The 27,431-nt window shown below is 37.7% G+C and overlaps 1 protein-coding gene across 9 annotated transcripts in view; it reads left to right on the top strand.

The window, feature by feature from the left end:
- Positions 1 to 343: 343 nt before the first annotated feature.
- Positions 344 to 27,431, top strand: part of SYTL2 (synaptotagmin like 2) — a 137,438-nt gene continuing 110,350 nt past the window's right edge. For 3 of the 9 annotated variants that reach the window (XM_074217036.1, XM_074217032.1, XM_074217035.1), the window contains exon 1: positions 345 to 524. The gene's annotated coding sequence lies outside the window, so the exon portion shown is untranslated. Of the gene's footprint in view, positions 525 to 27,431 lie in introns of all 9 variants that reach the window. The other 6 variants (XM_074217041.1, XM_074217040.1, XM_074217039.1 and 3 more) reach the window with 3 other exon arrangements.

Here is a 27,431-nt window from a genome sequence, read left to right as displayed (position 1 = left end):
AAGAAGGACTAGGAGTGGATGAAGAATGCAGGGAAAGAACGACCCAGAGAAAGGGAAAAGAAGGCGAGATGGAGCTGAGAAGCCCCAGAGAAAGGAAATAGGGGGGAAAAAAAGGACAGGAGCTGGGAAATTAGGAGCAAAAAGCGGAGCAGCAGGAAGAGAGCGAGCGGGATGAACCCGAGAACCAAGGGGAAGGATGCAGAGAAGACTGCAAAGAGAAGCCCTAGAGAGAAAGGAAGAGGGAGGGCAAGGGCTGAGCCCCTGAGAGCCGGAGACCAGGGAGAGGAGAAAGTTCAGAGAGGGTGGGACCAGGCGGGGCGAGTCCTGGGAGCCGCTGCTAATTGGTGCCCAGCCGGCGCTCCAGGCTCAGCTCCGGGAGCGCCTCACACCTTCCCGGCTCTGCCTGCCTAGACCCGGGCCGCACCTGGGCCGGGGACAGCGCCCCTGGGAGAGCCGCTGGGGACAGGGCGCCGCGGCAACCGCCCGGGGAGCGGCGGCACGAGCGCGGCCGAGCCCAGACGCAGGTAAATGCTCTCTCGGCCGCCGGGGTGCCGCCGGCTTGGGGCGACCAGGCTTTGGGGCGCCGGAGCTTGGGCAGATGACGGCACGCGGGGGAGGGGGCCGGAGCTTGAGGGGAGGGGGCGCCGTAGGGTGTATTCGGTGGAAAGACTGCAAAGGGATGGGAAGCCGCGACTGTTTCCCTTTCCCCCAGGAGTTGAGGCGGCGGCATGGAGCCGGGGACCGCCCCCAAGGTGAGCTCTGGGCCTCAGTTTCCTCACCTGTAAAATCAGGGATTGCACTTGAAGGTCCTTTCTAGCACCCTGACTCCTCCCCAGGTTTTTGAGGAGGGACGCTGGGACTATAAGCAAGGCTGCTTCTTTATGTAGACCTGTTTGGCGCTAGTGCAAAATGAAAAAAAAAAGAGTAAAATCCCTTTTTACCGAGTTCTCTAGTGCAGAGAGAAAGGGTGGAGAAATGGGACATTTCGTTTTGGAAAATGGGCATTTATTGGAGAATTCAAGTGTTTTCTCAACGCCTACATCTCCCTGGAACCACCGAAAGTTTCTAGTCCAAACCCCCTTTATTTTACTGAGGAAACCCCGAGAAATTCAAAGTTTTGCCCCCGGGGAAACAGAGTTATAAGGAAAGTGGCAGAGTTGGTGCAGGAATATGGTTCTTGCCTTGACAAATGCTCTGGGTTCTAGGGGGATTTGACCATTTTTAGTGTAGAAAACCGGCAGTTTGAGAGTCCAAAAGATTTAGGGCCCATTAGCAGAAATTTAATAAGTGCCTTTCTCCATTTTACCTAAACTCCAAAGAGTTGGGGGCCACTGTCTTGAACATTTTAAAGCAACAACAGCAACAAAAATGCCAACAATGAAATCAAATTGAGTGGTACGTCTTTAAGAATGCAGCATAGGTCCCATACATCTAGTCCTCACCGCACTGATGGAAAGACAGATTAGGGGGTGGCATGATCGCCATGAATCATGCTTTAGGTCTCCTGACTAATTCAAAGGAGCTCTGTGGTTTAAAGACTCAGCTGCAATCTTCAGACAAGCAGAACCACTTGAGGCTCTGAAGAAGGATGGATGAATTAAGGCTACCTTTCAATAGCTGAGCCACTGGTGCTGAGGGAAATTAGCCCTAACCTTGAGCCAGAGAAGACATATTATTAGTAACTTGTACTCTAAAGCTTGAAAAGGTGGGTGTTCAGCGGCCCCTTCCTTTGAGTCTCACATTGGGTCATTCTAAATGAGTGTGAGTTCACTGCAAAATAACACAATGCCTGCTCCCACCACACTCCTCAACATTTTTTTTCAAGATGCAATTAGCTTAAACTTCCCCTTGAAGGGGAAGAAACTTAACAAGGGATGTAATACCAGAAAAGGATGTGTACCTTTAGGGGAAAGGCAGATTTTTTTCCTCATTTGCTTAGGGACCAGAAGGAGTCTGCAGACTGATTGTATAAGAGACTTAGGACTTGAGACCAGTGTATGAATGATCACATAGGAAGGTTATCCAGTCCTCTGTTTGGGGTCATTTTTTGCATCCTCTACTTTACTCCTGAATTTCCTCCCTGAATCAACACCATTGGAACTCCAGGTAAAAAACCATGTATATGTTGAAGGTGGAGGTGCATCTAGGGAATGTCCCTAGTTCAAGTGAAAAGATTTTCTGTTTACCATCCTAATCCTTGACTTCTGAATGATTCCCAGTGTTGTCTTAGGGGCTTCTCTCAATCTGTGTAGCCTTATGCATGCTCATTAAATATTTGCTGAGAGTATGAATTGTTGCCTAATGATACACTGATCTACAGAATTATATATGGAAATCAGTATGGGCATCACCACTCTGCTACCACCAGACACCACCCTTTTGTTAGGAAAGGCAGACCTGAATGGGACTGAGAGAGTTTTGAGAGGCCTTACTATTGTGTGGAGTTTGCTGATGATAGACTTTTTGGTTATTCAAATAGTTTCCCAAATGCAGCATGTAAGGGCACGTCTGGTTTTTATTACAAGAGATAATATGATTTAATGTCCCTGCTTGCTTCCGAGGTTAAAGAAGAAAAGAATCAGATGGTCTTGTTTGACTGGAGACTTTGTCCTCCCTGAATTTAGTTTTTCCTTGCAATTTCCACTTCATATTACACAATAATTCAACTTTCTATTCCATTGACAAACCAGGCTAAACCTGGGATAATTGGGACAGTGAATAGAGTATTAGATTTGGACTGGATTCAGATCCCATCTCTGACTGAAGCTCTAAGATTATGAGCAATTGACTTAATCTTTCTTAACCCCTCAGTTTCATCTCCTTTAAAATGGGGGACATTAGTCCCTATAACATCTACCTCATGGGGTGGTCATGGAGACCAAATGAAATCATGTATATGTAAAGACTTCTGCAAACTTTAAAACACCATAAAGGTCACCTTTAGAATATAGATAACACATATTGATTATCAGCTTGAGTGGCAATTTTGTTTACTAAATAGGATTGGGAAAGGAAGCCCTGGTTCAAATCCTTCCTCTGATACTAGGTGAGTGACTCTGGACAAACCATTTAACTGCTATGGTCCTCAAGCAGCTCTCTAGGAATTATCTTAACAAGTCACTGAAATGAAATCAGTATCTACATAGAGTACCCATGTGGATACACAGTGTAAGTCCTTTGTATGGCTTAAAACATCAACTCCCTCATTTTATAAAGGTGAAATTGAAGTCCAAAGAAATTGTAATATATTCAAGGTTGCATATCAGATTTGGACAGAGCAGGATCTGGATAGTATTGCTTGCTCATTTTTTATATTTTATTCTAAAATGATATTTATAATATCTATATTAATTTTTATATTTTGAGGACATAGAAATTGGAAAAGCTGGGTTACTTTCTCCAGCTTTCACAGCCTGTCAGTAAGTGAACTACAAACAAAAAAATCTGAGTATTGATCTTTTTTGGTTTTTGTGCAAGTCTTGATGGCCTACCTCATCACTAGTTTCCTGTGCTATTTTAGTTTTGCTTTAGGAAGAAGTATAGAATTGCTGCTGAGGTTACCATGTCATGTGGGGTGCTTTTGAAAGCCTCTGATTAATAGTTTTAGAGGGAAGGTATTAAGTATTGAAATAAAAAGACTTCAAGAAGAAGTTTTCAATCAAAAATGTTTTTTGCTGTTATTTAAATGTTATTAAATTAAATATATGTTGCCAGAAAATCATAATAAAGTTACTGTTTAATAAAGAAAAAACTTTAAGCCTGTGGAGAAACCAGAAAAACTTGGTAAGGTTTGTTTGTTTTTAAATGAAATGTCCCAAATCAAACTCTTAAGATTTTATTCCTCTCTGAGGACTTAGAATAATAATCAAGCATTGATTAAGTAAGTATGATGTGCTAGAAATTGTGATAGGTACTAGTAGGAACTGAATGGTAGTTTCCATGGAAGGTTTTTCAAGGACAGCATATTTTGTAGAGATTATAGCAGGAACCAGTGCATAAGGAAGGGCTTAAAAGCTGATTATGAGGAATCTTGGAAAAGGATGGGATCAAGAGTCAAGGAGAAACATCATTTTATCAGAGGCTAAAGGAAAGCAGAAGAGAGTGGGGGACTAAAGTTAAGGAATCTTGAGATGTAAAGAAAGGAAGAAGAGGAAAGGAATTTTGGAGAACCTTTATTTTCTCAAAAGAATATAAAGCGCAGGCCTCAATTAAGAATTTGGATGACTTGAAGAATAAAAGATTTAGAACAGTCACTGTGAGGAGTGAGATAACATAACAACTTGGTAGGAGATTGTTTCGTTGCAGTGAATGGGATTGCCTTGTTTCAGTGAAGGTCTGGTTCAGATCAGATAACAGAAGTGAAGTGCACCTTGTTGATCAATGCATTCATTATCTCATTTGTGCTATATTCCATCAGTCCTCCAAATTTCCCTATTTCTGTGGACGGCTTTACCATCCTTCTGGTTGCAACCTTAAAGTCAACTTAGACTCATCCTTCTTCCTCACTCCTTATAGCTTATCGATGACCAAGTCTTGTATATATTCTACCCCCATCTCCTCTCTCTGCCCTCTTCTTTACATTCTTATAGCCACCATTCTAGTTCAAACCTTTGTCACTTACCACCTGGATAACTCTAGGAATTTTCTTCTATAAGTGTTCTCCCTACCCTTTCCAGTCCAATCTTCCTAGAGTTGTACCAGCCAACATAATCTTCATAAAGCACAGGCTTAATCCTATTAATGTCCTACTTAAAAAACTACAATGGCTCCCTGTTACCTCTAGAATTAATTATAGTCTGGTTTTAGGCTGACTTTCCAGACATTTCCCTGTATTCCTCTTTAGGCATGCTATGGTCCAAGTTGAATTGACATACTCACTAGTCTCAAACTCATATTCCATTTATACTTGCCCAGATTTCATGTATACATGTACATAAACCTGCGTGTCTGAAAGAAATTCCTTACCTTGTTTCTTAGTATCTTTATTTTCCCTTTAGGGCAACTAAAGGCTATTTCTCACAAGTCATTTTGCTGATTTTCCTAGTTAGTAATCTTTCATGCCTTCAATATGGCTAGATGTTGTGTCTTCCTAGTAGAAAGTAACATCTTTCAGGGCAGAGATCTTTTAATTTGTCTTTGTATCTTTGTGAACCTAGTCCACAGCTCCATACTTAGGAAGCACTTAGAAAGTACAAGCTGAATGAATAATCAATTGGCCTCTTATGGTCCTGTCTAGCTCTCAATATATGAATCTATGGTAATAAGCTCAAGTGAGGAATGGAAACCAGTGTCATTGGAGGGAGTACTTACCCTGATGGAATTTCAAAATATAAACCTCCTTAGAGAGTAACTGAGACAATTACTGAGAATAACTCTTACTTAGTTACTTAGAGAGTAACTAAGGAACTCATACTGGGAAGGGATGGTTTAAGTATAACTTTGTCAGGAAAAATCTAGTGGTTACACTAAACCACCAACTGGTATAATAATTCTAAGAGCTGAAAGTCTTGCGAGTCTAGAAATATGACCTGAGAAAACTGGCAAGTAAAGCTTCTTTTATACTTTCCTCTATATAAGACCCTATGAAAGGCCAGTTTGAGGAGTCAGACTGGATCCAGTAGAACAATTCCAAAAGAATAAGGAAAGGAGGTGGAAATTCTTGGAGAGAGTACCATGATGTAACAGAAAGATCAATGATCTTGGGGTTAAGAAAGATCTGAGTTCAAAATTCCATTTCTGGAGTCTTCTTGGGATGGATACATCACATAACCTTTCTCAGGTTCCATTTTCTTTTTTGTAAAATGAAAATAAGAGAATAATACATATCTCACAGGGCTACTGTGAGGGTTAATAAGATAATGCATTAACACTTCCACAGACCCAAAATTGTTAGCATTTTGATACATGTGGATGTTGTTGTTGAGTCATTCTAGTCATATCCAACTCTCTGTGACCCCTTTTAAGAGATTTTATTTTGGCAAGGATACTGAAGTAGTTTGCCATTTGCTTCTCCAGTTCATTTTATAGATGAAGAACTTCGGGAAACAAGATTAAGGCAATTGTCCAGGGTCATACAGCTAGCAGATATCTCAGGTCTTAGTTAAATCCAAGAAGAAGAGCCTTCCTGATTCAAAGTCCAGTGTTCTCTATCCACTGCAATTGATATGTAATGAACTTTAAAAATTTCATTTTTGGGGGGGCATAGTCACCTTGGAGTTCCGGTGACTAAGATGGAACACTTCCTTCTATGTGACTGTTTTTTTTTTTATTGTTTTTGTTCTGTGTCTCTCCTCTCAACCCTCAAGTCCTTTTGAAGTGGTATTAATGCTACTATTTGACTAACCTTGCTAGAGTGCTTGAAACTCTATTTTTAGAAGGAAAGACCAATTTGCTATCAACTTACAAAGTTCTTTCTTTGGAGTCAACTTTTCCTCACCTAACAATGAGGTAAAGACTTCTGCTTCTATAGTACTTCAAAAGATTCTCCCACCAGGAACAGATCACAGTCCATCCTTGCCCCTTGCCAAACTATCTCCTGAATTTCTGTGAATACTCAAATCTGTATTAAGGCTTCTCAAACTTAGCTAGTCAGGTCCTTATATGAATCCATTGTCAGGTCTACACTGCTAATTTCTTCAGCTCATTTTACTGGAATAGCCTTCAGGAAGGATCTGGGATATCCTTTGATCCACTATCAACCAATCAGGCTCTGTACTAGGTGCTAGGGATAGAAAGATATGTACAATAGAAAGAGAGAATTAAGGCAGGAATATTAAATTTGGAGACTATTATAGTTGGTTGGTGAGTGCTAATGGGAAACTGATCCAAGGAGGAGGATGTGTGAACAGAGAAAAGGAAGGAATGTGAAAGATATTGAGGAGATAGAAATGACAACATCTGGCAGCAGAATGGATATGTGGGGTGTGTGAGAATGAAGAATTGAGGATAATATCAAGCTTTAATTCCCTTCTGTGGACCTTTGACCTGACTGTCCCCCATGCCTGGAATGCTCTCCTTCCTCATCTCTGCTACTGAGGATTCAGATGCAGATCAAGGATCAACTACATAAGGCCTCTCCTGTTCCCCATTATACTCTCCCACCCAAATTGTGAAACAAAATAGGTTGCCAATAAATGCTTGTTTGATTTATGTATGCCCACAACATCCATAGGGAACTTCTAAGCTAAGTCACTTGTGGCCCACATAATAACTGATTGGGATCCACTTTCCTGTATATCTGGTTACTCTACATTTTCAGTCTTTATAGACCCTGTGCAAAGGTTTATAAGGACAGGTGGAAGTGAACTAGGCATTGTGAATGATAACACCAAACTTAGGGTCAACAAAATCTGTTCTCTGTCCTTGACCTCTTCTTTGTTTCTCAAAGTTTAACCTGTCAACTTCTGGCATATCAACTCTCCATTCCTCTATTGAGTACATCTAGTAATCATAATAGAATACTGTTCTACTTCCCCCCGCCCCAATTACAAATTCCTAGTGATTTTGGCTTAGATGCTGGTTCTGCCTCTGAAAGGAATGGTTCCATTGTTCATTACCTATGTGCCTGTTTTCACATGTAGGGAATTGGGAGTATTCATACTTGAATGAGGACATATTACAGAGTCAATCTAATCCTGTTTTCTTTGTCACATTTTTCTTTGTCTCTAGTTTTGACACACACTGCACCCTCAATGTATCTTAATCTTTGAATAAGCTGTCAAGCTTCTGCTATGAGAGTTAAATATGAGATTTAAACCATCTATCATTTATAACCACTGAATAGGGTCAGTCAGTCAATAGACATTTATTGTGTTCCAAGCACTCTGCTTAACATTGGGGATAAAAAGGCAAAAGACAACCCTATTTTCAAGGACATCCAACTTTATGGTCCATTAATTCCTTTACCTACTATTATCTCTGAAGCATCATAAAGTCAAATATCTTCTTCCCCACTTTCTCCTATTATGTTCTATTCTATGAAGATCTAAGTGAGAAGAAATGAAGTCTTGTGTAAGAGAGTAGCCATGTGAGTGGAAAGAAATGATCAGTTGTGAGATATTGGAGACAGAAACCACACAATTTGGCAACTGATTGGTTATGTGGGCATAAGACAGAGTAAGGACTCAAGGATAATACCAAGGTTGTAGGAGATTGGAAGGATGGTGTTGCCTTTGGTAGAAAAATGGCAGTTTGAAACAGGAGGTTTTGGGAAAAAGTTTTGAAGTGTTGAGTTTGAGAGATCTCTTTTGCATGTAGTTTGAAATGTCAATTAGGAAGTTAGTCATGTAGGACTGAGCTCAGGAGTCTTAGAGAGACCAGGGTTAAATCATACACACTTAAAACCAATAATAAAAAAGCTCACAGAGAGGCAAGAATGGCTTTATTTCTTATTCCTACTTGGGGCTCTTAGTAGAGAAAAGGTATTTCCACAATAACTTTAATAATAATAATAATAATAATGATAATGAAATTTACATAGTAACTTTTAAGTTTTAAAAAGCCCTCTATGGACCTCAGTTTCCTCCTCTGTAAAGTGAGCAGGAGTGGATCACAGTTCTGCAAGATCTTCTGGCTCTGCTATTCTAGGAGTCTGCATTGGTTTCCCTGGACCTTGTGGTGTTAAGCAGACCTGGCAGCTTTCCCCTAGCTGTTATTATCAATGCCAGCTGAGCATGCTGTTGTGGTTATGGGTGGGAAGGGTTGAAGAATGGAGGTGGAGGTGGTAATGGGGGAGGTGATCTGTTCGGTCTGGACTTTCACTACCTCGAACCTACAATTGTAAGTGCTGCTGGACTTTGGTCAGTCTTTTCTGGAAGAAATTGGGTTGATGTTTTTGTCATCTGTGAGCAATTGTTATCAAATTCAAAAAGTATAGGGTGAGTTTTTTTTTAAATTATAGGAGTATGGAGGGGGATGGAAGTGAGTGGTTTGGAGTATCTTATTTCTTGTGTTTTTCACACTGAGATGCTTTTTCTGGATGATTTTTCTAGTATGAAGTCATGGAAAAATCCTATAGGGATAGGAGGACTTTAAGTACTAAAAGTCTCTTTATTGGTAATAGGCTAGGTCTTATGGCTGAACATTTAGACCTGAGGCTAGAACTTGAACTGATGAAATGATAATAAGTAGAGTACAAGCTAAACCTTCAGTAGAAGGATTCCTTTTTATCTAGGCTGACTTTGAAGACTGAGCCTAGCCCCAGGTTGCCACTGTGGCAGAAGGCCTATGTAGTTGGGTCAGTTCTAGGGCCACTTGGTCTTGGATGTTCACTTGATTACCCTAAACAGAGGTTGTGAAGTGGTCTATAGACTCTGAGTGGTAAAGTGGGTCATTGGAATTGGAATTGGAATCCTGATTCTGTTGTTTACCTGCTGTAGAGACTACATAGCTGTAACAACTTTCCTGAGTCTCAGTTTATCTGCAAAATGGTTACAGTAATACTTATGCTATCTATCTCATAGAATTGGAAGTGCTTTTTGATCTATAATGTGCTATATGTATTTGATTTCTTTATTGTATTGGTGGTATCTGTTCAAATGATAACAAGTACTTTACTTTTTGATAGTAATTTATGGTATATTATTTTAATCCTTACAATATCACTGGAGACTGGGATGTTTCAGGAGCCATTTTAAATTTAATTAATTACATTATTAAGGCAGATTTAACTTTTTGAAAACTGATTGTGATCTGTTAGGAAAATACACTGACTCTGGAGTCAAATCCCAGAGCTGATGCTCACTCCCCTTTGTGACCTTTGATAAGTTACAAATTTTCTGGTCAAAAATTTGCTCATTTTTAATATGAAGGAGATGGTCTCTGAGATCTCTTACAGTTCTAAATCTAGGCTTCTCTGCTCATACTTCTAATTTTAAAGTTGGATGGCATCATGAATCATGGACCCCTGGATTTTGTAATTCAAAGGAATGTTAGAAGAAAGACTTCATTTTAGAGATAAGGAAACCAGTGTTTGTTACTTGACTGAGATGACAGTAGCAGTAAGCATAACTCTTCATAACCCCCATGGGTTGTACAGCCTTTGGGGTTTTCTTAGCAAAGATACTGGAGTGGTTTGCCATTTCCTTCTCCAGTGGATTTAGGCAAATAGAAATTAAATAACTTGCTAGGGTCACAAGCTAGTAAGCTAGATTTGAACAGATCTTTCTGACTCCAGGCCCAGCTCTCTATTTACTATCTAGCTGCCTCTTTGAGCCCAGATACTTGAAGTATAAATACAGTATTCCTTATACTATACCACATTATTTTTTCTTGTGAGGCTCCCAGAAAACCAGTTCGTCTTCATCTGTACATCAGCCTCTGCCAGAATTAGACTGTTGATGGGAAAATAATGAAAAATTAACTTTTCTTTCAGTTAAGGAAGAGTTAACTTGAATTTTTTTTTCTGATGACAGTTCCCTTCCCTTAATTACCAGAGTAATTTAAAAGCAAAACAGCCCAAAATACTGTGACCTGCAAAAACATAACCTAAACAAACAGAAAATCATTCTATGATCTCATGTGCCCTGATTAGGGGCCAGAGAACACCCAGAAACAAGCTGAGCAGTGGTTGGGAATGTGAAGTCTTTTGACTTGAAGATGACAGTCTCTGCAGTGATCTGAGATAAGGGAGTAGTTTTATAGCTTTTGCTGTTGTCCTTTCAAGTTCATAACCCTTCTTTTGAGTCATTTGGGAGTCTGACCTCAGGAAAAAAAAACAGGAGCCTTGGTCTGTTTTTAAAAAGAGTTGCATAATGTGGCTAATTAACCAGAGCAGTCAATTAACCTCAGTTTTGCTATTGCATCAGATGAACCAGAGTACAAATCAGGTTGGTACTGTTCATTGTAAATTTGCTCAGGGCTCCTATTTAAGGCAGTTGGGGAGGGCTTCAAAAACTTCCTAAATCAATTTCCCTTTTAGCTCCTACCTTCCAGGGTTATTGAGGATCAAATGAGATAATAATTGTAAAACTCTTAGCAACAGGATCTGGCATGCAACAAGTACATTGTAAGTATAATTCTTGTTAAATTGTTAGGATTGAGTACTGGACCTAAAAATCCAAAGACTCATCTTCCTGTCTTCAAATATAGCCTCTTACTAGCTGTGTGACTTTGGGCAAGTCACTTAATCCTGTTTGTCTCAGTTTCCTCATCTTTAAAATGAGGAAGGAAAAAAAAAAAGATGGTAAACCACTCCCGTATCTTTGCCAAGAAACCCTAAATGGAATCATGAAAAATCAGGCACAACTGAACAGCAGTGTTATATTAATAGTAATACATTATTAATAGTAATACATTAATATATCATAAAGGCAGCTAGAAGGAACCTTTATCACTTAGTTCCTTCATGTTTTTAAAACTATAGAGGTCATTTTCAAATAAGATTTTTCCTGCTCCCCTACCCAGGAAGCTATCCCTAGTAACAAAGAGGAAAAAATAGTACCAGAAAATTAATTCATCCATGGAATCTGCAATGAATGCTCCAAACCTATAGTCCAACATTGCTTCAGAGAAGGGAGGAAGTGAATTTTCTCATCTTGTCTTCAGGGTCAAAAGCATGGTCATAGCTATTTGTTGTAGTTATTTGTACACCTGCTTCATGCCCAGACCTTCTGATGCAAGCAAACACAGTTTTCTCTCTCTATTGCCCTGGATTAGAAGAGAGAGTATAAATTGATTAATTAGCCCTAGATGATGAAAGGCAGGATGTGAAGTAGTCAGTGTGAGGCAGTTGGAGTCAGGAAGACCTGGCTTCACTTCCTGCCTTTGTGTGGCCATGAGCAAGTCGCTTACCCTTCTCTAAGTTTCAGTTTTTTCATTTCTAAAATGGGAAGAACAGTGACTTTCTTTGTAGTTTGCTGTGTGGTTCAAACAAGATGATGTTTGTGAATTGTTTTGCAAATCTTAAAAAAAATAACACTATTTATTAACATTAGTGTTCATTTATTATTAAACATTTTTGAAATCTTCATTCTCCCACTGTTTCTTTGACTTCTGCAGTAATTCCCATGGCAGCAACTTGAGATCATGTGCTTTCTGTCTGAAGGCAAACTCTTCAGAATCCAATGATGACACACATCAGCTTGAATCTCATCCACATCTTCCAAATTCTTGGCCCCTAAACTAGAACCTCTCTTCCTCCTCTCCTGTACCTCCAATCCCTGTAGAGAATCTTTAAGGAATTTTTTTTTTGTTGCATCTCATCAGCATTCCTCACCCTGTTGTCTGGATGAACTTAGTCTACCTAATTTTCTCTGTTTCCCAGTACAGACTAAGAGGTTGACCAAAACATCTTCACCTTTTTCATAGATTTAGAGATACAAGGATTATCTAGGATGACATTATTTTACAGATGAAGAAAATGAGGTTAAGAGTAGTTCAGTAGTTCATGTACCTTTCCCTAAGTCCTCTTTATACTTCAGGGGATATGTGGTCTCATTGCTGTGGCATTTCTGTAATACTGTGTCTGGAATATTGAATGTGAAGTCTGGAAGCCATGAGTTAGCATGCAATCTCATATTTTCCAGGTTTTCCACCCTGGTCAAGTCGCTTAACCTCTCTCTGTCTCAGTTTTCTCATTGGTAAAAAGGAAATTATAATAATAGAAATGGAATTGTTGTGAGAAGAAAACTGGATTATATTTATATATTGTTTTTATAAATCTTAAAATGTTTTAAAAATATTTATTATTATTTCTTTCATTAGTTCAAATGTTAATCTATCCACTGCTGATTTTTTTTCTCTCAACTCTTGTCCATGTCCTTCTGCAAATCCCTTACAGATGATCTATTTAATGCACTTCTTTAGACATTTCAGTTATGTGCAGTTCTCTTCTGGGTTTTCTTTTGATTCTTTTTTCTGCAATATCCAGCATTCTAAGTATTTACATTCAAAATTCTCTTACCACCATCTTCCTTAAGATCAAACTTCAAATTCCAATTTGCTCTTCTAGATTAGACTCTTCCTCAGATTGCTTTTAAGGGGCCTTTGGAGATCTTCTGTCAAAAGAGCTTCATACAATTTTTTTTCTCCCTCCCCTCCCCTGCCAACAAGCCCTTGATCCCCCTTAATAACCCTTCCTCCCTCTAATAGGCACCCGCCCCCTTGAATTTGTATTTCTTATTCTGTAAATGAGTCCTACTCATGGAGTTCTTGTCTTAGAAGAGCTGGGATATTATTCTTGAACTAGGAATCATAAATTCTACAAAGTTCCCTTAAAGTGTATATAATAGACCCTTAGATGTTAGACCTGGGAGAGATATCCAACATCATCTTGTTTAATCCATCCTCCCTTTCCAACTCTTGATTCATTGTCTGATAGAAAACTGAGGTTCAGAGTTGACTTGCCCAAAGTTGCTTTACAGGTGTTTTTGTGACCTCGGGTAAGTCACTTAATCTCTGAACCTTGGTTTCCCCATTTTTAAAACAGAGATAATATTTGTAATGCCTATATCAGGGTTGATAGAAAAGAATGCTTTGTTGTGGATAACCTGATTATTGCTAACAACAACAATCATAAAATAATGTAGAATATCTTTGGAATTCCTCTTTATAGTTCAGATGGTGATACCTGCTATAAATGACCCTGCTTTGTGTGTTTTCTGTTTTTGTGGATTTAGCTTTGACTTCTAATGTCAAAACCTGATATGTGCTTCATGTTAGTAATTTGTTAGTAGTTTGTTGCCATCTAGTATTGCCATGGATTTTAAAATATATATTATTCTGACTCTCTGAAGTCAACATGATCTAGTGAGTAGAATTAGCTCTGAACTGAAATACTGCCTCAGACATAAGCTATGTGGTCACAGATAAGTTACTTGATCAGTAAGTATTTATTAAACATCTGCTAAACACTGAACATTGTGTTAGGAACAAAGACAAAAATAGTCCCTGTTTTTGAGGTACTGACACCTCAGAGAGCTGGGTCATAGAGTCAGAAAGTCTTGAGTTCAAATCCGATCATAGGTATATAATACTTGTGACTCAGGGCAAGTCATTAGCCTCTGCTTGTCCCAATTTCCTCAACTCTAAAAGTAGCCCCTGTCTCCCAGAATTGAGATATTGTTTGTAAAGTGCTTAGCATAGATAGATGCTATATAAATCCTAACTTCTTGGAGGTTCAGTTTCCTTTCTCATACGTTTGTTGAGTAGAAAACAGAAAATTGGTTCTATAATTTAGCTAGGTTGATTGCTTCCCATCTCAGGGAGGTGGAGAGGTATAGAATTTGGAATTTAAAACTTTAAATAAAAATATTATAAATATTTTAGCTAGGAAAGCTAATATCATTTACATTTATGTTCCCATCAAATATTTGTATATATAAATATATCAAATATATTTATATGTACATACAGATATACACATATTATATATGTAGTATACATATTATATATGTAGTATACATATGTATGTCTGTACACACACACAAACACATATATAAACATTTAATAAACTTTTCAAACTTTCCTGGAAAAAGAGATTCCATTTTGAAAGAAGAAAAAAAGAAAACTCTAAGAACTTTGAAAAGATCTAATCCACTGAAAAGTGCATTGTACTTTTTATTTAAAACATTTATTACAAATTGACTAGTTATGATGTACTGTACCAGTCAAAGGGGAAGATACCAAAGGAAGTCACAGTTCCTATTCATCTGAAGTGTACTGTGCCAAAGCAAAAGATAAAACATGTACATAGATAACTGAAATACAAATTAGGACATGAGAGATTTGGAAGAACCTTGTGTGGAAGTCTGACTCCCACATCACAAGTAAAAAAAAAACAACTGTAGCCTACTGAAATGATAGCTTCCCCAATGTCCAGTAATGTGGTATAGGTGGCTGGTTCCATATTCTCAAAGACTGTGCCAATAGAGCATCAAGGCTTAGAGCTGGAGAAACTTCAGGTCTAATCTTGGTTTTTCTATGTTGTGGATTTTTTTCCTTTTTCTACCAAGGACCAACTGACATTAATGCAATGAGAAAATCAGAAAGTCAGCCAGTTTGTAATGATTTTCTTAGCTACAGCAGTTCAACTGACCATGTACTGATAATGTGGCATGGTTGTAATGTTCTTGGTGGAAGGAACACCCTCACCAGTTAAATCTGCAGTTTTGAAGATATTGAAGAAAATTGGATACATTTACATTGTGTACTAGGTAGAACATTGTATTTGGAGTGAGAAGACCTGAATTTACAGGTGTTTTTGTGACCTCGGGTAAGTCACTTAATCTCTGAACCTTGGTTTCCCCATTTTTAAAACAGAGATAATATTTGTAATGCCTATATCAGGGTTGATAGAAAAGAATGCTTTGTTGTGGATAACCTGATTATTGCTAACAACAACAATCATAAAATAATGTAGAATATCTTTGGAATTCCTCTTTATAGTTCAGATGGTGATACCTGCTATAAATGACCCTGCTTTGTGTGTTTTCTGTTTTTGTGGATTTAGCTTTGACTTCTAATGTCAAAACCTGATATGTGCTTCATGTTAGTAATTACTTTCAATTAATCCTGTGCATATTTGTGATTATTTCCAATTCATTTCATATATAGCTTGTTTATTTATAAGTTGTTCCCCTGTTAGTCTATGAACTCTTTGAGGGCAAAATCCTTGTTTCTCTCTCTCTCTCTCTCTCTCTCTCTCTCTCTCTGCTTGACCATGGCTTGTAGTTGGCATAAAGACTTGTCTTGAATGTGACACCATAGTGTTCATAATCCTATTAGGATAAGACCTTAAAATGTTGTGAAAAAGTACAAAAATACATGGAACTTGTTTTAAAACTTGGATTTGAAACCATTCCAAGAGCAGCTCACTATTCTCTCCTGTTGTATCTGTCCAACCCTGCATTATAACTCAACAAATATCTTTTCTTAGAGACACCTATGTGTAAAGTATTCCTGGGTGGGAAGAGGGATAGGGGATCATGACGCATCCAGAGCAAATATGGTTCCAAACAACTGTTCCTGAGACAAGACTTAGAAACAATTCAGCTGCAATGCAGACTTACCCTAAAAGCAAATATTTTCCCCAGTAAACTAAATAAATACATAATCCTGCCTCAGATAAAACATTTGCTCGCCACTTGGGGAAATAAATATGCTTTTTGAAAGTCAGCCTTCTACCCAAATATTTCTCCAGAACTGGGAACGATTGCCATCTTTAGGAATTTGAAAATTTGTCATAAGGAAGAAGGATTCAGCTTGTTCTTGTGGATCACAGAGAGTTGAATTTGGGAACCATATGTGGAATTTTTAGGAAGATAAATTACTCTTCAACATAATGAAGTTTTCAATAATTTTGATCTTGTTCATTCATTTCAGTCATGTCTAACTCTTTGTGACCCCATTTTGCCAAGATCCTGGAGTGGTTTGCCATTTGCTTCTCCAGGTCATTTTACAGATGAGGAAATTGAGAACAGGTGATCAGATTTCTTAAGTTTTTTTGAAGTTATTAATTTTACAATGTTTTTGTTATAACTTTTCCTGGTTCATCTCACTTCACTTTCTACAAATTTTCTCAAATTGCTTTTAAATCATTCATTTCTAACATTCTATCACATTCATATATCATAATTTGTTTAGACATTCACCAATTAATGGATATTCCCTTAGTTTCTAGTTCTTTGCTACCACAAAAAGAGCTGCTTTAATATTTTTTGTACATACAGGACCTTTTCTCTTTCTTTGATCTCCTTTGGGGGCTAGGCCTATTATATTAACTTTTTAAATGGTTCATCTCTTGAAAGGATATAATGGAAAGAGAATTGCATTTCAACATGACTTCAAGGGTTCATAAATAACCTCTGATGTATCCTGACTCTGAAACCCCGGCAATTCACCTAACCTGTCAACACCCAGAAAACTCTCTTAGAATTTCAAGTTGTAAAAAAAGTGTTCATCTGCATAGTTAGAGGAAGTTCCTCAATGGTATCTCCTACAATGATGAAATCATCCAAAATTCTAACAAATTAAAAAAAAAAATCCCAATTCCCAGGGAATTCATTTTAGACTTAAATAAGACAACATATAAGGTGTTTTATATATTTTGAATATTTCTTTCTTTTGTATAATTTGTATATTTCCTTGACCCACACTTCCACTTGTAAAATAAAGTGGCTGTTTTTATAATCTTTGAGTTTCTTTCCAATTCTAATTTTTTTGATATTCCCCAAGTGAACTAAGGGATAGCTAGTTGGCACAGTAGAGAGACTACTAGGCCTAGGATTAGGAAGACATGCATTAAAATTTGACCTAAGACACTCATTAACTGTGTACTCCTTGTCAACTCACCTAACCCAATTTGCCTCAGTTTCCTCATCTACAAAATGATTTGGAGAAGGAAATGACAAAAACACCTCAAAAAAAATCCCAAAATGAGGTCACAAAGAGCTAGACACAACTGAAACCACTCAACAAAGGGAACTTCAGTACTTAAAAAAGAAGCAATGGCAGGATTGGAAATAGCCTAAAGATGTATTTTTTTCTCATAAAATCTGATATTACACTCATCCAATTAAAAAAGTTAAGTGAATCCTTTAAAATATTTTTTTATTTTTAAATTTAATTTATTTAAGAGAATAGGGTAAAGTGACTTGCCCAAGATCACACAACTAGGCAATTATTGTCTGAGGTCATTTGAACTCAGGTCCTCCTGACTCCAAGGGCTGATGCTCTGTCCACTGTGCCACCAAGCTATCCCCTAAATCCTTGAAATTGTCAGGGGCAGATATGCATTAACTTTGTTAATCACTATTGTGTTTAAAAACCCATTTAGAGTTTGTTGCTGTTCAGTCCTTTTCTATGACTCTTTATAAACAAGGTTAAGTAACCATTTACAATACAAGTTAGTAAAAGACTTTTTACCATATATTGTTATAAACCTAGGCAGAGAGAAGAGTCAGTTGAATTTCTCTGTCTTTATGGGGTGTTTGAATAGGAGCCCTTTCCCAAAGAAAATCCACAATCATGCTGGGTCAAGAAATACTTAAGTGCTGACTTGTTTGTTATGTTTCAGGGGTGGGCAAAGAGCCTTACTAATCTCTTAGTCTTTTGTTGATATGGGAGTCTGAGACATGTCAAATTGCCTTTTTGGTTATTTTTGCAAAAGAACTGAGGCAAAAGAAGGGACAATATAGGGATTAGCTGTGTCTTTCTGTGCACACTGAACATGGAAACTTATTCTAAGATGGCATTACCTCTGAGTAGTAGGAGCTGCCTCACTTATAGCCAGTTAGGCAGCACATCATCCTTCCCTCCTTCCCTCTTCCCTTCCTTCCCTCCCCTGCTCTCCCCTCCCCTCCCCTCCCCTCCCTTCCTTTCCTGCTTCCCTGTGAGTGCTGTTCCCAAAGGAATGCAAATTTGGATTCCTGAAACCTACCAAAGTCCCAAATCACTCTGGTTTTTCCTTGTTTGGTCAAATATAGGACTCAGGCCAAACCACTTGGTCATAGTTTGAGCTCAGGGTGAATGTAAATAGCAGTTATTTCTGTCTTGACCAGAAACTTCGAGCATCTCCACCTCCCAGATTGATAATTTTTTTGTTGACTCAGCAAGAGGCCATTCTTTGCTTCTTTTCTTTCTTACCTTAATCACCAAACTGGCATTGCCTTTGACAAATTGAGACCTGGGAAAGACCTTTTCTTAAATAGGTCAAGGTCTCCCACTGCATCCAGGCCCTTCTCCAGTCATCCTGATTCATATCTGACCACTGGATCAAGATGACTAAAGAAGAGAGAGGCTGCTGAATTTGCAGTCATCCCTCACTTAAATCCAATTCAGTTGCATGTCATGGTATCCCTTCCCTGATGTCATGGTCCTTTTCAAGAACAAAGGACAAAGAATAGCACCTCCTGTCCAGAAATGGAGGATAAGGACCCTTCTTCTGCCATCACACCTCTGAGTTAAGAAAACTTAACTTTTAATCTAGCTTAGTCAGTTTCTCACTAAGGCTAATGATAGGACTGAATGGGAATCTTCATATCCTGACTTTACCTGAAGTTTTGGAGAAGCATGTAACCTAGGGAAAAAAAAGAGCTTGGATTTGTAGTCAGAAACTTGAGCTTAAGGTTGAGTTCCATTGTTATAAACTGTATGACTTCATCCTTCCCAACCTCAGTTTCTTCATCTATAACATGGGGATAATAACACTTATACTTCCTTCCTTCATTATGTAGGTCAAACGGGAGCATGCATACTGAGTGCTTTGTAATCACAAAGGGCTATTATGAAATGAATGTAAGTTGGTAATTATTGCCACCACCCCTAAGGCAAGTATTATAATTACAGATTGTGTTTTTGGTCAGGTATATTATTAAGCTCAAGAATCACCTTTCAAATTTCCTTACATAGTAAAAGCCACCTAACTGTCCCCTTTGCTGCCTCCATTTAGATGGAGAGATAGAGAAAATTACTATTCAAACCAGGAAGAATCCTGGCCATTTAAAAATATATAAATATTTTATTTGTGTTCCAATTATATACAATAATAGCTTCTACTTATTATTTTTTGGAAGGTTTTGAATTTTATAACCCCCCCATCCTTCCCTTCCCCTTTCCCCTCCTCATAGAAGGCAATCTGGTAATCTTTACATTGTTTACATTGTAAAGTGATCAATGTAAATTGATCAAAATTAAATGCCTTGAGAGATTAAAAACATATCCTTGAGGAAAAAATAATATATTAGAGATAGCAAAATTATGTAGTACATAAGACATTTTTTTTAAAAAAAAATTGAAGGTGATAATTTTTGGTCTTTGTTTAAACTCGACAGCTTTTTCTCTGGATGATAGTCTCCATCAGAGATACCCTAAAATTGTCCCTGATTATTGCACTAATGGAGTGAACAAGTCCATTAAGATGAATCATTGCCACCATGTTGCTGTTACAGTGTACAATGTTCTTTTGCTTCTACCCATTTTTCTTAGCATCAATTCATACAAATCTTTTCAGGCTTTTCTGAAATCCTATCCCTCCTGGCTTCTAATAGAACAATAGTGTTCCATCGCATTCATATCCAATATTGTTCCATCACATTCATATCTTATATCATATACTCTGAGAGTCTTTGACTTCCATATTGATTTTTTTTTTTACTAAAGAGGTTCTTCAGCCATTCCCCAATTGATGGAATCCCCTTACTTTCCAATTCTTTGCCACCCCAAACAGAGCTGCTATGAATATTTTTGTATAAGTGATGTTTTTATCCTTTTTCATGATCTCTTCAGGGTATAGATCTAGTAGGGGTATTGCTGGATCAAAGGATATGCACAGTTTTATTGCCATTTGTACATGATTCCAAATCGCTCTCCAGAAAGGTTGGATCAGTTCACCACTCCACCAAGTGTCCCAAATTTCCCACATCCCTTCCAACATTGATCACTGTCCTTTCTGGTCATATTGGCCAATCTGAGAGGTGTGAGGTGGTACCTCAGAGATGCTTTAATTTGCATTTCTCTAATCAGCAATGATTTAGAGCAATTTTTCATATGACTATGGATAGCTTTTATTTTCTCCTTTGCAAATTCTGGCCATTATTTAATTGTGTTTCAACTAAATCTAGTAGTATCAATTAAAACTACTAAAGGAAGATAACAACTTTCTTCCTCTGAGGACTGGAAGAAATTCCGCAAGCATTCATTTGCATCCTATGGAATGCAAGGTGTAGGACTAGTGCTTTCTTTCTCTCTCTCTCTCTCTCTCTCTCTCTCTCTCTCTCTAGTTTTTGCAAGGCAGTGGGGTAAAGTGACCTGCCCAAGGTCACATAGCTAGGTAATTATTAAATGTCTGAAGCTGGATTTGAACTCAGGTCCTCCTGACTCCAGGGCAAGTGCTCTATCCACTGTGCTACCTAGCTGTCCCTAATACTTTCTCTTATGAGATCAAAGCTTTATATTTGTGATCATCAGGTTGCTACTAGTGACCCAAGATTGAAGAGATCCTCAGCAATTTAGTATATCACTCCTTGGCTGACCTTTTACTGAGTTACTAAGGAGGGAATCTGCCATTGAAAACTTGAACACAGAACTGCTATTCTTGAGTGCAGTTGAGGATATAGAATCTTGAGAAGAGCTGGGCTGAGTATTTGTTATGCATGAATTAAGTTTTAACTAGCTAGATACTAATTTCCACAATTCTCCTGGGTAAAGGTCCACTTGAGCTATTGAAAGAGAAGAGGGGAATCCTGGAGCAACCATACCATCTTACCAAAGGATAGACTCTTTGCCTCTACCAAGTAAAGGAGCAAAGCTAGTTATTTGACCACCAGGACAAGGATAGATTTTTTTTTTAAATGACATAAGATTTACTAGATTCTCTGATTCATTAACTTAAGGGTATTCATGGGTAGAAAGTGATGTATAGAAGAGAGTGCCTTGTAATAATGTGTTTACTACTATATATGAGCTCTAATGGGCATAGGAGGAAGGCATAAATAAATTGATGATCTTGGAACAAGAGATCCAAGGAAAGTGAGATCATTCCTGGAGGATATAATAAGGGATGGCATTTTGGAAGATATGACACGAGCTAAGTCTTGAAGATTGGGAAGAGTTTTAATAGGTAAAGACAGCTGGGAGATATTTGCCAGTCATTGGGGGGACAGTGTGATAAAAAATATCCATGTTTTTGGAGTCAGAATAAGGTGGATCAAGTTACAAGAATGAAAGTAGTCCAGTTTGGCTCTACCATCATCAAAGAGGATAGGGAAAAATGACAGCTCAGAGGTTTATTTTTAACATTTATTGAAGTAGTACCATCCTAAATTTTTAGTGTTTAACTATTGCCATACCATTTTCCATTAAGATTGCAAAAATATTTCTCTGAAGGGAAGACTGTATTCTGTAGACCAAATTTGGTTAGTACTTAGTGCATTTATTTGCCTTCCAGGTTTTAGGTGGTACACAATGAAGTCACTTTTCCTTCATTGTGATTATAGTGTTGAATGGGTGTGGGTGTTCATTTGGCCACATCAACTCTTTTTACCTCCCACTTTGTCTTTTTCTATCCAGAAGCCTGTCTTGATTCATTCAAATGAGTCATGATTTACAAATAAGATAAAATATGTGTTTCTCAGACACTGGTGTTTAGCAGTGGACAGTGTTGGTAGTTACTGTTGTAATGTTTGTAACCAATATGACTTCCAAGATGAGATTTTAGACCTAGAAAAGACCTAAGAAATCATTTATTCCTACTTGCCCCACTTCTATCTTATAAATGAAGAAACCAAGGTCCAGTTGAAAAATCATAAAGTTAAGGATTCAAATTCAGGTCCTCTCATTCTAAATCTAGTCTCCCTCTTTCCCTTCCTTCCTTCCTTCCTTCCTTCCTTCCTTCCTTCCTTCCTTCCTTCCTCTCTCCCTTCCTTACTGAATTTTTTTAATGTACTCAGGGTGTATTCTGGCAGTGCACCTTTTGACACGCCAACTTATGACACCTCTATCATAACCACTGTGAGGCATATAGGGCAAGGACTACATATTATCTAATTTATATATGAGGATGCTAGCTCAGAGACTAGTGCTCATCTTACAATGCCTCTAGTTATAAAGAAATTTGATAAAAATTTATTTGTCTAGGTAGAATAATAGCATCTTTTCCCATGTTGGATGCATTCTCTATGGTAAAATTATGATAAGACAAGGTGAAGAATGGAATGGGAAAGTATGGGTGAGTTTTGGATAGCATTATTCGATGTGTGAGGTGACAGATTTTAGCCAGTAGTGTCAGGGTCCATAGAAGTTACTATTTTGAATAATAATAGAATTACTTGGCTCAACAGTGAAGGGAGTGAGGAAGAATATGCCTTTAATAAATTGAACCTGACTTTCTTGCTTCTGCTCTTATAATGAAAAAAGGAATCTGTAGGGACTAAACATTTTAATTTCTTCTAGATAAGGATTCTCCTTAACATCTATGTATGTTAATTCACTCATTCTTACTATAGCTTAGAGAGGAATGATGAATTTTCTTCTACACCCCCCCCCCATCCTGGTGGATACGTCTCCTTAGTACTTCTTCAAACTACATTTTCCTGTTCTCTTGCCAATACATTGTCCTGTATCTCCCACTTAGTTTGACTGGGTGGGTACTCACCTGGTCAAAATACTTTCAAAGCAATTACTGAAAAGAAATGTTTCCTCCTCATTACATATGATAAAAACCTAATTTTACCAGTCCAGTAAGGTAATAAACTTTTTAACACTAGCATTAATAAAAAGATTCTTCTGATTAGTGAAATGGCCCTTTTTTGTACATTTCTCTCTATTATTTGGAGTTAGCATTTCAAAAAGGGAAAATTTTATTGAATGGTAAAGTATCCCACCATAATCATACTTCAGATTGTTACACACACACACACACACACACACACACACACACACACACACACATACACAGAGAGAAATATTTTATAAAGACCTTTCCCCTCAACTCTGTAACAGAAGTAATTAGGTGTGATGGGTAGACTTGAAGTCAGAAAGATCTGAGTTCAAATCCTTCCATAGACTCTTAGTAGCTGTGGGATCCCAGATGTCACTTAATTCTCTGCTCTGCAGTTTTCTCATCTGTAGAATGAAGGGGTTGAACTTAATGTCTTCTGAATTTCTTTTCACCTCTAAATATCTCATCCCATGACAAATATTCCTATCCATATTTTGCAGAAAAGGAAATGAAGGCTTTGTGAATGTAGTTGATAGTGCTATTATTCTTATTTGACAGATAAAGAAACTGAGGGTCAGAAACTACCCATATTAGTAGCAGCAGACACTGCCTTTCCTCCCAAAAGGAAGTAATATTTCATTGTATTTGTAAAAGTTCTTTAGTTCTCAGAGCACTTTCACATCTGTGCTTTATTTGACTTTGACAACAACCCTGTGACTACCTAGGCAGGGCAGGTATTATCTTTCCCTCCCAAATGAGTAAACTGAACTGAGAGAGAATCAACTTGCCCAGAGTCATACAATATCTCTGTCACACAGCTTAGATAGAATTTAGATTTCCTCATTCCTAGTCTGTTTTTTTCTCCAACTCATGCCCAGGAATCCACTTACTTACATATTGACATTTTTGTTGTTTAATCAATTAGTTGTGTCTAACTCTTCATCACTCCATTTGGGATTTTCTTGATAAAGATATTAGGAATAGTTTGCCATTTTCCTTTTCCAGTTCATTTTACACATGAGGAAAGTGAGGTAAACAGAATTAAAAGTGACTTGGGCAGCTAGGTGGCGCAGTGGATAAAGCACAGGCCCTGGAGTTAGGAGTACCTGGGTTCAAATCCAGTCTCAGACACTTAATAATGACCTAGCTGTGTGGCCTTGGGCAAGCCACTTAACCCCATTGCCTTGCAAAAACCTAAAAAAAAAAAGTGACTTGCCCAGGGGCATGCATCTGGTAAAGTTCTAAGACTGCATTTGAATTCAGATCTTCCTGACTCTAGGGCAAGCACTCAATCCATTGAGTCACCTACATGTGTGTTATATGTATGTTATATGTCTGTGTGCTTAGATATAGGAATATGTGAACATAGGTATATGTGGATATGTATATGTAGACATGTATGTGTAGACAAATACATGGGGGTATGTATATACACATAAACATGTATAATTTGTGTATATATATATGTATATATTATATATATATATATATATATATATATATATATATATATATATTTGTAATGTTTACAAAGTATCTGCTCTCAACAACCCTGTGGAGTTAACAATGAAAGTGTTATTTTTGTCCATTGTGCAGATGAGAAAATACTCAGTCAGACCAGTGAGCCTACTTCTGGTAAATGATGCAACTAGAACTTGGCTATCTTAGGATAGAGTAGGTTCCCTCTTACTGCGACTACAAACCAAGCAAAGGCTAGTTGACTACTTGTGGGGATGTTGCAGAGTGGATTCCTGAGCAGATATGAGTTGGGTTAGAGGATATGTGAAACCCTTTTTGATTATGTTCTGTTATTTTTATGGTAGAATGAAAACACTAAATTTGGAACCAGAGTCCAGTGGTTCAAATCGCTGCTATCCTACTAAACCACTGATGTGATCTAAGACAAATCAATTTAAATATTTCAAGGGCAGTTAAGTGGTGCAGTGACTAGAATGCTGAGCCTAGAGTCAGAAGACTCATCTTACTAAATTCAAATCTGGCCTCAGACATTTACTAGCTGCCTGACTGTAGACAAGCCACTTAACTCAGTCCGATTCAGGTTCCTCATCTATAAAATGAGCTGGACAAGGAAAATGAAAAACCACCCCAGTATCTTTGCCAAGAAAACCTAAAATGGAGTTAGAAAGAGTCAGACACAACTGAAAAATGACTGAACTGAACTGAGGGTCCAGTTAAAGACCACTGAGGTTCCACCTAGCTTTAGATCCTACGATCCTATGATACATAATGACATCTGTTTTAGTAATGTCCTCAGAGGACAAAGAATTTTTCAGCAGCAAAAATTAAATATTTGACTGTTATATTTCAACTGCTCTAATTACAAGAGCATTGGACTCGGAAGTACATTGTAACCTAGAGTATACTTTTACCAATTCTAACATAGAGCTAATTGTTAAATTTTCAATGTGAACATTTATATCTTGGAAATTGGAAAAATTCTGTAAATCAGGGCTTGATTCCTACATTCTAGAATTAACAAAATATTGGAGAAAATATTAATAATGTAGATTAAACATAAAAGTGCACAATATGTGCATTTTCTTTTCTTTTTGCAGCATTAGTTGTTTAAATATATACCAGCACTCTCCCAATTAGGCATCCACTATGTATGAGGCATTATATAAGGTAATTAGGAGTGATACAAAGATAAATATGAAATGATTTCCTACCCAACCCTAATGTATAACCTATTTAGGAGAATATGGCACATATACAAAAAAATACCCATGATAATTATAAGTGCTCAGGAAATCTATAACCAAAATTCTGCTTAGGAGGAGGTAGCATTTCAGTTGTGTCTTGAAGCACAGCTAAGATTTCATAATAAATACATGCTTATGTTTCAAAAGACAATGTGAATCATCTATTTTTTGTTTTATCTTCTGGAATACAGTTGAGGTGTTAGTTACAGGTGGTGAAGTAGATAGAGCACCAGTCTTGAAGTGAGGGGGACCTGAGTTCAAATTTGACCTCAGACAATTGACAATTACTATGTGACCCTGGAGAGTCGCTTAACCCTGATTGCCTCACATCCCGATTCATATCTGACCACTAGACCCAGATGACTCTGGAGGAAAGAGTGAAACTAGTGACTTAGCACAGCACCTCCACACTCAAATTCAAATCATGTGCTTATCTCCCTCATGTCATGGTCTTCTTCCATAATGAAGGACAAAAACCTTCATCGTCATTATTTTGAGAGGAAATTCTGGGGGCCCAACTCTCAAAGTATACTTGGCAAAAACAGGTCTCAGATTTGCCTTGAACATCATTTCATTTTTTTCCTTTTGGGGTTATTTCCCAGTAACACAAACCTATTTATAAACATTTATATTATCCATGTTTGGGACTATAATTTCATTCTTTCTGGCATACAAGTTTCTGCTTATTAGGTTAGTTCTTCACTTTTGACAGTCTCATTATTGATATAATATCATTTACTAGGTGTATATGCCTTTTAAATGAGTATTTTGGTTACCAATTCCTTGGAATTGGGTCAGAGGGCAGAACTGGAAAATTGCAAGAGGCACCTTCTACCATGTTCAAAGCCAGGTAAGGAAAAAACAGACACTAAATTGAAAACAAATTGGGGCTTGAGGCTTGAGCTTTGTACAAAAGTATGGAAAGAATATTTGGGAAATGAAACTAATGGAATTCCAAAGGGAGGATAGGAAGCAATCTGAGTCCAGAGTAGGTTTCATCAGCCCATGTTGTGCAATAAGGCCTGACCATGAGGAAAGAGAATTCACATACTATTTTTTCTCATTTTCAGTGAACACAAATAGCTAGCATTTATATATATATATATATATATATATATATATATATATGTATATAAACACTTTTAATATTTGCAAAGTGCTTTAAAATGTGATCTCATTTTATTCTAACAATATTCCTGGAAGGTAGGTATATGATTTATTCCCATTTTATGGATCAGAAAACATATCTGTTTGCATTTAAACTTGGTCTGGAATGTCCATTCTGTACCTCTTCTTTGTCTGATGCATTTCAGCTGTGGACAGCTCCCAGTTCTCACAGGTATCAGCTAACAGATCTAACTTATCAGTCAAGGACAGGAGGAACCTTAGACATCGGCTTCTCTAGTTCCCTCATTGAAAAAATGGGGAAACTGAGGGTCAGAGAAAGGTCACAAGTCGTGATCATGTTCTGTATACATGTATCCATTTACTTTTTTTTTCCAGAGTGGGTGGGTTGAGTTTAGAAGTGCAAATTTTGCTAATGTCAGCCTTGT

The sequence above is a fragment of the Macrotis lagotis genome, chromosome 1 (genome assembly GCF_037893015.1).
Source record: "Macrotis lagotis isolate mMagLag1 chromosome 1, bilby.v1.9.chrom.fasta, whole genome shotgun sequence".
Classification (NCBI taxonomy): Eukaryota; Metazoa; Chordata; class Mammalia; order Peramelemorphia; family Peramelidae; genus Macrotis; species Macrotis lagotis.
Note: the sequence above shows the minus strand (reverse complement) of the source record. Positions and strands in the feature narration are given on the sequence as shown.